This window comes from Metopolophium dirhodum, chromosome 6, assembly GCF_019925205.1.
Source record: "Metopolophium dirhodum isolate CAU chromosome 6, ASM1992520v1, whole genome shotgun sequence".
Taxonomy (NCBI): Eukaryota; Metazoa; Arthropoda; class Insecta; order Hemiptera; family Aphididae; genus Metopolophium; species Metopolophium dirhodum.
This window is the reverse complement of record NC_083565.1, coordinates 13,657,265-13,669,331: the sequence shown is the minus strand read 5'-3', so window position 1 is coordinate 13,669,331 and position 12,067 is coordinate 13,657,265.

Below are 12,067 nucleotides of genomic sequence, written 5' to 3'. Positions count from 1 at the left end.
TTTTAAATTACAACACAAAACTCAAATCGTTATTCTTCATTTAAATATCTAATTTCATCCAAATCTTAAATGCTTATAAAAAAAGATCATGCCTATGTATTTTTAATATTTCTTATCTGATATTTTAGAAATGTGTGAGGAGCCTTATATACAATTTTAACCCAAAGAATACAATTTTATTTACATTTATAGAAAAAAAAATAAAAAAAGGTGGATAAGTGGATGTCGCTCTGCTGTACGGTAGGTTACAAGTGGGTCACTGTAATGGATGGTGTTAAATTTGAATTCAATGATATAATATCATTGTATAAGAAAAACGATTCTGAGCGAAAACGGTCAGTCACCCTATGATATTACCAAGTATATTTGATGATATTATTGTGAATAAAGTAATTTATATATAACCTATTAACGTGGAGCCTTGTTTTAAATTTTCAATCCTTAGCCATAAAAGTTAAACATTTTATAAATTTTTAACCACAAAATAATTAATAAATTATAAATTTGATAAATGTTGTCAAAATTTGAACTTTAAATGCTTATAAAAAAAAATTGTGCAAATGTATTTTTAATATTTTTCAACTGCTATTAAAACGATATATCAGGAGTCTAATATTAAATTTTCACGCTTTTTTACCCAACAAATAAAAATTTATTGATAATTATAGAAAAAAAAACTAAAAAAATTGAAAACTGACAATGTCCGTAAACAGCTCAAATAGAGTCAAAATATTTTCAAAATTGTATGGTGTATAGAAAATGCTAATATAAACATTCAGTGAAATTTTCAAGTATCTACAGTCATTCGTTTTTTAATTACAATAAAATAAAAAAATCGTTACATGAGAAATCGAGTAAATATCAAATGTTGTAAAAATATAAATTTCAGACGCTCATAAAAATTTAATTTAAGTTTCTTCTAGACATTTTTTTTTTGATAAAGGTAGACAAACTTATGAGTAATCTTATATTACATTTTCAAATCTTAGATTTAAAAAGAAAAATTTTTATGAATTCTCATCAAAATAATTTGCTATTTTTCGTGATTTTTCCGTATTTTGTCAAAATTTGAACTTTAAATGCTTATAATTAAAAACTGTGACTAAGGATTTTTAATTTTTTTCATCTGCCTTTGAAACAATAAACTAGGAGCCTTCTATTAAATTTTCAAGCTTTTTTACTCAATAGATAAAATTTTATTGATATTTATAGAAAAAAAAACTAAAAAAATTGAAAACTGACAATGGCTGTAAACAGCTCAAAAAGAGTCAAAATATTTGGAAAATTTTATGGTGTATAGAAAATGCTAATATAAACAACCAGTGAAAATTTCATGCATCTACGGTCATTTGTTTTAGAGTTACACCAATAACCAAAATCGATTTTGTTAAAAATCGATTTTGCGTAAAAATTCCCGTTTTTCCTTAATTTTTCTTTTGTTTTTCACATCGCTTTTGAAAACTACTGGGAAATTAAAATTTTGACCTCCCCAATGCACCAACGATATTCACTTTCCCATCGAACAAGATACTGAAGTCGAAAATCGAAGCATTATTTCGACTACTTATCGTGTACACAGACACAAAAAAAAAAAAATAAAAAAAAAAATAAAAAAAAAACACACATCATTGTAAAATCAATACATTCATCGTTTCACTCAGAATCTAAAATGGATAATTGAAAATGTCCGTAAATAACTCAAAACCAGTCAAAGTATTTTGAACATTTTTTGTTTATAGAAAACGCTAATATAAAAATGTGATGAAAATGTCATGTAGAGATACGCCAAAAACTAAAATAGATTTGGTCAATAACCAATTTTATGTAAAAAATCCCGGTTTTCCTAAAATTTTTTTTGTTTTCTAGACGCATTTCAAAACTACTGTGATTTTTAAATTTTAACGTCTTCAATGCACCAATTAGATTCACTTTCCCGCTGGAAAAGATACTGAAATTTAAAATCCAAGCATTATTTCGACTATTTATCGTGTAAACAGTCTCAAAAAAAACACACATCATTTTGTAAAATTAATACATTAATTGGTCCGCTCAGAATCTAAAATGGAATCATCTTTTTGAAATTACCATTGACCACTGTATACATTTGACAAAATAATCTATAAAATATATAAATATTAGGCTTCACTTTTGTTTAAAATGTTTATATATTATATATAATAAAAGTAAACGAAACACGAGTTTTTGATCCTTGAGAGTTGTAAAAATAGCAAAATATAGGTTTTAAATCCTTTTAACAAAGTTATTTCTTGAAGTATATAGTTATTAAAAATAAAATTAGTTTTTATAACTTTAGAGTTTACATTTACAATCATTATTTGAGATATGACAAGAGCACAAAGCATCATGACTTTTAATCGAATCAACCATATTATATCTATATAATACATTTTCCTGCGTTTTTCTATGCATATTAAATAATAAAATATAACATAAATATGAATAGTTTTTGTGGAGTTTTAAGCTCATTCAGAGCATCGATAATATTGTCTGCTCGAAAACTATTTTAATCAGGTAAAAATAAAATTAAAATCCAGACCAAAATCGAAGGTATACAAACGAAGTATATGTATAATATTATTGCGTATTGCATCCATTAACTCGTGTTTAAGCGAGCATGTCCAAACACGGAAATGTTGGTGAAGTTGAGTAGTTTTAACATCAGATGTACATCATTTATTATAATTACATAATATAGAAAATCACGACTCGGCAGTCTTCGGTGGTTAGGTTAGGTTTTAGGTTTTAGGCTTCGGTTTTTAAAAATATTGAAAGACCGTATATTATTATTATGGTCAAACACTTTGATTTTTTACTACCTATTTAAGCGGTGTCCTATGGTGATACAAACTGATTTTTACCAAACCAATTTATGAGATCTACCGTTTTCTACAATAAATCGTTAAGCAGAATATGATTAAAAGATTTTCTTGAAATTTTTAATGCATCTATATAGCTGGCGTGACCAATTCGCGGCCCGCGGACCGGATCCGGCAGGTGGAAGTATTCCAATCGGCCCGTGACCATTTTATAAAAATTATAAATTTCTATAGGTTTAAATAAAAAATAAATATAATAATTTTTAGTATATTATTAGTGTATATCCTATCAAAATATATAGCCCGCGTAGGTATATATGGACGGCAGTATATAAATATAAATTTCAAATGGGGCCCGCAAATTGAAAAAGGTTGGGAACGCATAATTTATAGAGTATAACTGGTATATGTATATCGAAATATTCAAACGTGCATAGTTAACGAGTAATTAATATTTATGTTTTAAGAATAATAGTCCTCAAGAATGGTTTTATGTAAAATATAAAATATATGTAATATTAAATCCAGTGCTTATCATATTCAGACAATTTTTACAAATTAAAACATTTTGCTAAACTAATATTAATTTTTCAAATCATATTATTATAGCCCCCATATCTTTTAAGCCTAATATTATATTTTATATTATTGTTCTTATTACTGCCTAATACAAGAACCACACCATCTACACGAGGACGAATAACTTTATAACTCAGACACTACGAAGTTAGTTTGAAGTTCAATTTATATAGATATGCTTCAATATTTCCAAATAGGTTCATCCAAGGATTTTACAATACGGTTTGTACAGCAAAGAATTTGAATAAATAAATTATTATACGAATATATAATATGGGGTTGAGCATGGTTGGTGAGTCACCCTGTATACTGTTATAATAAAAATGGTACTTATTTTACATTATACACAATTTCGAAATGTCATGGAATCTCGGAGACACACTTTATCGCCGATCGTCGTCGTCGATTGCATTCAATTTTTTCGTATGTATATGTGAGAAACCGTGTTACGCCTTTATTATGTCTTACCTATATATATATATTATTTAAAATTTAGGTCGATACCTTCTACGCACACGCATTTCGGTTTCAGAAGAAACTTCTGCCGCATAAAATTGTAGGTACCTATATTATTTTGGGACTGAGAATGTACGGAATTTCGCATCTTAATCATGATCTCCTGCCCAGCTGGACATATGTCTTTTCAAGTACAGTATTGTATATTTACACCGCGGTCCGTATACGTCGACGAGTTTCAAAAATCGATTTTTTGGACTATTCTAGCTTTGAGGTCGTTTATATATTTCTGGATATTTTTTTTTCGTTTTTAGATTATTTTATTACATGCTTCTATATTGCAGATCCGAGTAAATTCTCCAATTAAAATCCATCAATTCTTTTGTTATTGTTTAAATTTCTTGCCTTAAAAAGTTTTTCCTCGGAATTTAAAAATCATTACATATATATAATGTAAATTGCATATATTGCAGCGATATTTTTAATTTTTAATATAATTTTTTTTTGTATTTTAATGTAAATTTTAATTGTTAATTTTTTTTTTTTATTAAGTTCTATTATAGCTTCTTACCTGCACATTCCTGACCTGTATGTGCAGCGTGATTTGTTTTTTGTTTACAACATTTTTGGTTTTTAGGTATTATTTAAAATTGAATTTTATATTTTGCACCATTTTAGTACCTATACATTATATACAATCTCATCCCTAATTATTATTATTATTATTATAACTATTATCGCGAGCACCTGCGATGTGAATACAATATTATCTTATATTTCACTCGTATAATATATATACGATTTATTTTTTCGTACACCCTGCGGTCCTGTCTAATGTTATATTCGTATCTATACCATACTATTGCAATATTTACGTTGAACACTGACCACGGTCAACGGATAGAATATTATTAGGTTACGTTCTTATGACTGCACACGAAAACACGCACGCACACACACACACACACACACACACACACACACACACACACACACACACACACGAGCGTCAGTGAAACGCGTAAAAAGAATATGGCCGCGGACAAACGATTTAGCGTGTAACACATATAATAATAATATTTCAAGTTTCGTATGGTCGGCAACACACGCGAGGTAAACCACGCCGTCATAATAATAATAAACATTATTATTAAAAAAAAAAAAACCTATGGATTTCGACGAAACTCGTCGCACAACACCTATAAAAATTTCATGCGATTCAGCAAAATCGATTCGGTACGGTGCAAGTACCACCTGCATAATAATATATATTATTATACGAACGCATCACAATAATAATGTTACGTGTAGTAGGTATACGTCTTGTGTATGGTTATCGACACAGGGTATTTAAGACTTTTGAGATTCTTATGCTCAAAATATAATATTATACTCATCTATAATGCGCGTACATTCGAGGTATGGTATACGACGATATTATAATATATTTAGATGTGTGTGCGCTGTAAATTTACCAGGCGAATTTTTACCGGTAAAAAAATTTACCGTACATTTTACCAATTTTTTTTTTACCAAAAAAATATGTTGTGTGGCCCCTCCAATCAAATGCGATTAAAAACGCCTAGTCTGAATTGTAAAGTGCGATATCTTTTTTATCAACTGATACTGTGATAATACCATATTTTCTAATATTGATATACTTGTTATTGCTTATATAGTTTGTTATAGACTATAGTATCAATATTCTGCCACCCCTACTATATTTATATTGGAACAATAAATATCAGTAGGTAATTAGGAAACATTTTATAGGCAGTTACCAAGAAGGCAGATAATGTGATATTGATAATATACTATTATTAAAACAAAAGTAAATATAAATGTTTTGACTTAAAAAGAAATAAAGGTTATGTGCATTTTGATAGTTTAGTTTAATTTAAATTATTTATTAATTGTAATATGAATGATTAAATATTCATATTTCATAAAATGTACCAATTACTAATGTCTAATACAGAACAATAGATATTTTAGATACATTTTTAAATTTTTTGTTAATTATTGTTATTATTAGGAAAAACTAGATTTAACAAGTAGGTATACAACATTAGAACCTAATACAAATGTCAAATCGTATTTACTAATGTCTAATGGTAAAAAATAACAATAATGACTCTTAGATTTTAGCTATTTCACCATTTTTACCACATTATTGGTAAATTGACCGATATTTTTTTTACGTAAATTCTCCATCTTAAGATATTATTATAAGCATTACTACATTATGACGTGGTATACAGAGTTATTTTTTTTAAAGCTTTTAAGATTTTCGTGCTCAACACGCATATAACGCACCTATAATAGTGTGCATACATTCGATATTTGTCGGATTTCGATATTTGGAATATTTACGGTGTAGTGCATAGGTATATTATAGGATATGTTTTTCTGGCACTAAACCTACTGAATTTTCAAAATACCTATAATTTTTTTTGTACATTTCAATGTTGGCATATTCAGTTAAAATTTGAACGAGTTCCTTGTATTGTTCTACTTTGTGCAATATGATCTACTGAATAATATTTGAATATTATAATATAATATTGTATTAAAATAAATAATATATGTGAGGGCTTAGCATCTTTGGTCACACACACAAAAAATATCATAAATATGGGTATGCAAAGAATATCCAAAGAATTTGAATACACCTTGGGGTATGAAACGAGATAAAATGCGTGGCGAGTGCGTAAGAGTCGCAGCTAAAGGGGGGGGGGGGGTGTCACTAGTTTGGACCACTCTCCCCTACTGGACCTTATTATTATATAGAGTTCTGGTCAACCTTACTCGGTGAAAATTGTAATAATAATATTTGAACATTATAATCATATAAATAATGATATTATAATATAATAATATGCGTGCAATAAAAAAGCGCCTATGTTCGATGTAATAAATATTATTTTTATGTGCGTCAGGAAATGTGGTGCACGCGTGGCGGAAACGCTTTACAATAATATGTTATTATCATCACCTCGGGCCTCCGAATCGTACAACAATATAACAATAGTATAACAATAATAATATTGCTGTAGGTATACATACACGGGTTCGCGCCGAAATTCGTTTGGCCATAATATAAAAAATATAATATTATATTATTCGCCGCCGCCGCCGGCACTCCCTGCAGAAGAACGCGTACCTATATACGACGCATTGTGATATTTTAGCAGGAGCTGTATGGTATATTATGTTTATACATTACGACTATTTTCGGTTACACTCGGCCGACCCCAGTTTTCGGTACACACGACTTTATCGTCCAGAACGGGCCTCGTATACGCACACGCACTAAAATAATAATAATTATTATAATATGATATCATAACAATATTATAATACATGGTCAGAACGCACTTGTATGAGTGTGTGTGTAGTGTACAACATACGCGATTTCCGGTATCGCCCACACACGCCTCGCCGCCGCGGCCCACCCTCCCCGCAACCCATCGTCGGCCGTAATTATTTGCAGTTTTAACGAGCTCGCGGAAACGAACGTATAAACAAAAAAAAAAAATAAAAAAATACATCACACGTATAAACATCAAAAAAAAAAAAAAAAATTGTAGTTCGATTTCACTTGTTATCGGGGTTCAGGACTTAAATAATAATAATAATAATAATAATAATATGTACGTACCGATATTGTACATCTGCTGTACGTGACCCGCACACGACGCGTTGTGTCTCCGTCATAATAAGAGGATGCCACCCATTCATTTGTTTTTCTCCGTCTTATACCCACTGCACGCACGACATGGCAAAATAATATGTTCGTTCACTATATAATTTCGATTGTGGCGTGCCGTTAGTTTTGATATTAGAGTGCGAAATTCACTTATCATCAAATTTTTAGATAAGAACATTAACAGCGCTCAAAAGTCCGGCTTTTCTTGTGTAATTTTAAATGTTTAGCATATCACAAACCGATGTCTTATTGCTTGAAAATGAAAATATCAAAAAATCACCGACGCTTACGCACAGACAATGTTCTTACATAAAAGTTTGATTATAAATCGATTCACTCTAATACCAAGACTGTTGAGCGCACTATACTGAAACTTCTGAAATTTACGAAAATTTGCTATGAGACAACAAATGTATGGGTATAGCGTCCTCTTAAGGCAACAGCGTTCATTACCATTTAAAAAATTAATTATTACGTTCACTTTTAGCTTCATTGATTTTATTATTACAGTGAATATTGTCTTATCATCGAACATAAAGGTAACTTAATTTCTCTGTGTCGGAAATGTTTTTTTTAGATATTTTAATTTTGGAACGAGCTATGAGCTGATTCTTAAATAATATTGTAATATTTTACAACACTGACCGTATGAATCATTGTCAATGTTGTTTGTTTGATAAAAATTTACTCTGGTATTAAAACTAACGAAGCTAAACATGAACTAATGAGCCTAAATTTGCGTATGCTACCTATGCACAAGTCGGGCACAACAAATGAAGGCGCCACATCTTTGGCGAAATTAATTGAAACGAAATCGTATTTTGCATAATATATTTGGGTTAACGTCTCATGTATCTTACTATACGCTAACGTACCTATAAAATGACAAAAATAAAATAAAGAATTTTTTTTCATATTATGTACTGTTTATATTTTACACTCTTACGAGTCTTAACTCTATTTAGATTTACTCAATTATTAAAATTGTTAAAATTCTTTCTGTGGAAAGGGATATAATAAACAAACTGCATATTTCAGATTTAATTCAGAGGTTAAGTGACATAAAACCTCGGAAAAATTATTTGTATAAATTAAAATCTGTATATTTTAGATTCTGAGCGGAGCGAGGAATGTAATGGTTTTACAATGATGTTTATTTCTTTTTCTTTTTTATTCTGTAAACATTTTTTCTCCCTCTAAACTTGCTCAAAAGTATCAAGTATAGCATCTTTTCTGAAAGGTAATGTTCTTGAGCTGGTACTTTAGAGAGGTCATTTTTCAATTTTCGAAACGCTACTCGAAATAAAAGTGGTTAAAGGAGAAAAAATGTACGATTTCACGATTTTATAATATTAAATAATTACGGACGACGTTTTTTACCAGAAATATTATTTCGGTTAAAAACATTCGTAAAAACTTGAAATTTGGGTTGTTTACTTATATTATCCATACCTAGACATGGTAACATTTTCAAAACATTTGAGCGACTTATGAGCTTTTTATTTTATTTTATATTTTTTTTTCATTTTTATGATATTTTCTAATTATAAATTATAATTATAATTATATAAATTACCTATTTATATAAATCGTTCTTAAGCTGTTTTTAAAACGCTTTGTTTATCACCATAGAAACGAATAAAACGAAATAAAAAAGATTCCCCGTCCGCTCAGAATCGTTTATTATCGAATGCATTATCATTGTATTCAAATCGAATACAGTAAAATTAGTAAATTACACTATCCTGTCCGAGGCCCGAAGTGACGATGGACAAACATCCACCACCAAAATGCGCTGACCTACTTTTTTTATTTATATTTTTTATTTTTATGATTGATATTTATTATTGACTGTTGTACCTAATACATTATATAAATCAACATTAAATAATTAATACTTATAATATTTATTTATAATCCTGAAAATTAAATTGAATATACTAAAAAATTACATAGCAAAAAAAATTAATATAAGATTTAAGTATAAGTTAAGTAAGGAACACCTCCAATAAATTAGCACTGGAAGCCAAAATTCTCAAGTAAGGCTCTGAACGCAAACCTACTTTTTCAAATTTATTATTTTATGATTTTTTTCTTGGAACATAAATATTATGTGTGGTAACACTGGCCAACCAGTTTCGAAATAAAAGATTTTATTAATCACGTAGACATAATAACCAAGTTTAAAAAAAAACATGTTGTTATTATGTCTATGTTTAATCCATATCCAAATAATAATAATCATTTTCTACTTAATACAACTATAAAATAAGATATGATGTTTTTCTATGTCACTCATACTGTGAAATATTTAAAAACTTGTTTTTTTTTTTAAATGTTTTTATTAGAAAACTAACAATCTATGTTACATGCATATAATAAGAAAATATGATAACAGGTATAACAGAATTTTTATTATCATGAATAATACGATGAGAGAGTCCGTCCAGTGATGGAACCCAACGAAAATTAGTTGAAAATGAATTTGTTTGAAAAACTTGTCGTGCTTATTAGTTATTTCTATACAAGTACGGGTGCATATTACAATCACATTTTTGCGGGTACATAATATTTTAGTGGTCTTCATATAATATTACATCCAACTCAATCCAACTCAATTGGTAATGCCATATTGTACATCCGTACAGTGCAGGCGTACCTACCTGTGGAGTGAAGTGGGAATTAATAAATTTAAATTTTCACGAATGCGACAAAAGGGGGGGACCATTTTAAAATTGGATCGAACATCTGAAATGCGGGACTACCTACTATCCCTATTTGTAGATCACACGCATTATACTTTTAGAGTAACAGCACACTTAAGGGGATTCGATACCGTGATTTTCTATTTTTGTCTAACACACGCGCGACATAGTATTTTAGACGTGTTTTTTTACCAAACATTCCAATTGATCTATTGAAGCGATAAGATTTCTGAAAACAAATTTTAATTTGTCATCGAGTCTACTTGAAAACGACATTTTTGAGTTTTTGATTTTAACTTCTCCAAAAATTGAAATACCAGAATTTTTAAATACTCTTTTTGAATATGACATTTTTAAGAACTTGGGAGATAATATCAAAAATGTGGGAAATTCGATTTCAAGTAGACTTGACGACAAAGTCAAATCTGTTTTCAGATTTCTTATCGCTTCATTAGATCAATTGGTATGTTTGGCAAAAAACACGTCTAAAATACTATGTCGCGCGTGTGTTAGACAAAAACGGTATCGAATCCCCTTAATAAAATTTTTTCTTAATCTTAACATAAATAACATGTTTTGGGGCGCTGGATACGCGTTTTTTGTTGCTGACCGATTTTTCGTAAGGTTTTCGTTGTTATGGTTACGTCTTATACTGACAAAAACATATTTATAATCATGATTCATAGATTTTCCTTATACAGGGAACATATCGAGTAACGCACTACGGTTTTTGTTATGCATCTTGCAGATTAATATACCTATCTAGTTACCGACGTTTTGTTCAAATATCACCTATACTCCGCAATATAGTATAGATAATTGATACGGCCTAATTATGCATAATATTCGATTTTAAACATTGGTAACAACAGCTGCAGTAATCGTACAAATTTGAAACTGTGAACCAAACTCCTAAATTTCGATGTGTGGGCACGTTTTAGGAAGCGTAGTTAATAACTGCCGCATACACAATATTATATTATATATTTATATGCGACTATATTGATACAAGTTAAACGCCGCGACCGCCGCGCGGTGAAGGGTTTTTGCATCATGACCGGCCTCGGCCAAGGGGTGGCACATAATATTGGAATAATATTCGACGACAGATGGTTTGCGGCTTTTTTTCTTCACAACAATACCCATCGCAATAGCGTGCGTGTTTAATGCATATTTAATTATGTATACACATTATATTTTATGCGTACCGCGTTCGGCAGTCGTCCATATTGTTTTTTTTTTATTCCACAAAATATATTATTATTATGTAAACAGTTTAGTTCCCAAGTGAGGCGGCCAGGAAGAACGCGATTTTTCGTTTTGCGCAATGTGTTATAATATTATAATTACGGCGAGATACCTACATTTACAGATATATATATTGTTTATTATGACTGTCGGCCCAACTACCTGTTCTTAAAAAAATTATATTAAATTATACAAGATGGCGCGGTTTGCCGAGTCGTAGGCATAGAGTAACACTACTCTAGAGTAACACTACTCTATGGTTCGTAGGTCGTGATGGTTGTTGTATTGGCCTTCTCGTCAACATAATACTGTTATAGGTTAGTATAATATGCAGCTACCTACCTCAACAAAAACTACATACTGAGGAACGTTTTGAAGTGTTTTCAATTTTCTGCCCACAAATATTAGTATAGGTACCTACAACTCTTGTATTATATTATTGTATAATGATATTCTACCTCAATATACTATTTTCACCGAGACAGAAAATTACTATTGCTTCGTCATAAATATATAATTCCGATTAAGTAGTT